Source organism: Meleagris gallopavo, chromosome 3 (genome assembly GCF_000146605.3).
Source record: "Meleagris gallopavo isolate NT-WF06-2002-E0010 breed Aviagen turkey brand Nicholas breeding stock chromosome 3, Turkey_5.1, whole genome shotgun sequence".
Classification (NCBI taxonomy): Eukaryota; Metazoa; Chordata; class Aves; order Galliformes; family Phasianidae; genus Meleagris; species Meleagris gallopavo.
The window spans coordinates 42,814,666-42,817,091 of record NC_015013.2 but is presented as its reverse complement, the minus strand read 5'-3'; positions in this window follow the sequence as shown (position 1 = coordinate 42,817,091).

Below are 2,426 nucleotides of genomic sequence, written 5' to 3'. Positions count from 1 at the left end.
TTTTTCGTACCAGAAGCCTTGATGCCTATCTCGATAGATTTTACAGTTGTTACAAAAATAAAAATAAAAATAAAAATAGTAATTAAAAGGCTAATATTTCTGGGTTTCCATTACTCCTTTATCATCAGTCATTTAGATGTTAAATGAGTTTAGACTTTCCTAGATGTGCTTTAATTAGAGAGACACTTGTTTATTTACCACTAGCTGCATATGCATGAGCTGGCTTTTAAAATGCAATCCTATCCTGAGAACTGGTGAAAGCTTGCTCTGAAATCAACCAGAATCAGGGCAGCTTGAAAATTATTGGAAATCAGTTCATTAAAAAAATAACGGAGAACTTGCAGCCTCTTCATGGCTATCCTGACAAATGCTTACCATACAGTACAACATCCTTAAGGAGCGTAGGCGGCCTGGTGCCAAAATGTGCAGTCCTGAGGTGCCTGGCCACCTGCATGAAGCCAAAGCTTGCCACTTGGTACCATTCGTGCAAACGGTGATTCCAGTGCTTCACGTGGGGAAGGTGAGAAGGCAGAGGGGCTGCCTCCACCATTAATTGGGAGCCGCAGGCAAAGAGGGATGCCACCCTCAGCTATTCCCCGAACCAAGGCCACTTGTCTGAGTGTAAAGAGCCACGTTTCATTTATGCTTGGGCAGGACATGAGTCACTCTTTTTTTCTGGAACATGGCAGGAACGTGAGATGTGGGTGCTGGCACATGCAAAGTGTTTATCCAAGAAGTAGGAAACCTTTCCTCAGGATGAGATTGTTCATACCAGTTTTAACCTCTTCCCATGGAAATGCTGAAATACCACAGAAAGAAATTGACTTTCAAGGATAATACAGTATCAAAGCAAGCTGGACTTGAGACCCTAGATATTTGGATCCCCATAGGTAGCTGATCTTTGGAGCACATCTTCCCATCTCTTTGGTTCAAAAAGGATTTACTTGGTTAAGTGACTGTGCAACACTGAATTGGAGTTTTGAATTTAGCTACTAAATCCTGTTTTGGTGACTGATATTAGGTCTATGCTAATAATAGGATTTCTTATGAACTTTTTTTGTTGTTGAAGAAATCCTTGTTCATGTGTTGCTGCCATTTTAAGACAAACTTTGCTGTCCATCATCCTGTCCGAGCTCTTTTGCACTCTGAGTTTTTAGTAGGGTGATGCAGTGGAATGAACTATCCCAATGTGGATCTGGGGAGAAGGGGGATCAGGATTACTGGATGTGCTACCTTCCATATCACTTCAGCTATGAATTGTTAATTGCTTTGGCAATTAAAAGTTGACAGATTTTCATGTCCATCTCAAGCACTCTTGTATTTTAGAACTGTCAATCTAAATGAGCCTTAAGGCAAGAATGAAAATCCTTAGGGACCAGATGGGAGCAGTGGACTGATTGAATTAGGAACGTCCATGACTGTGGGTACAGGGACCTCCAGGCTGCTAGAACAATGGAAAGAATAGAAACTCTTTATTTGGCATGAAATTTCAAAAATCTATGGTGCCCTTTTGTCACTCTGTGTGTGTTCAGTTCTTTTGTTTGTTATAGGACTTAATTGACATTAAAAGACTTAGTGAAAAAAAGACCTATCATTAGACCCTCCTTTCAGTTCTTCTAGCAGTACAGCAGTGTTCTCAATCAAGGCTGAAATGTTCACCATCTTTAGGCAAGAAGAACTGCCCTGTTTGGTTTGTTTCTGGCTGCAGTTAGCGTCAAAATGGATCTTATGACAGAAATCTCAGGAAAGAAATGTATGTCTTTGTGTTCTGGGAGAATGAACACCAATGGAAAATGATGCAAACAGAGCAAAATAAACACACAGAAAAACAACCAAAACCATGTAGATAGAATTATGGGATCTTTATTCACACGAGCAGTAACATTAGCAGTAACTATTCACATGAGTAGATGCTGCAATATCAAGGCAGCGTCTCACAGGCTTGCTTTTGTTAGAAGACAGCTGGAAAACAATGCATTCTTTAATGACATATGCATGATAATATAAGTTGTGTACTCTCCACTAAACTAATAATCATGAAATGAGCACATCCATCATGGAAATTATACAATAAGTTCTTACTTGAACAAATCCTGCAATGAATATGCTACAAAAATAATTGAGAGATAATGTCAGTGAGCTAGAACTTTATCATAGGAGAATGGTCTCTATTTGTGAGATTAAAAATGCCTAAGATGAATCACAGACAGTTAGGAAATCAAGTCACAGGCATGTGTCTTCAAACTACGAGACATATTTTTTGACAACACTTCATCATAACGACATTGTTTCTATTAAACTAATTGATCGATGGATGCTTTAGACAGCTGACTGACAATTGTTCTCTATAACATTTTGGAAGAGCTGTGTCCTAATTAGCTTTAAGACTCTTTTTCCCCCTAGCCAATAAAAATCATCTCTATTAA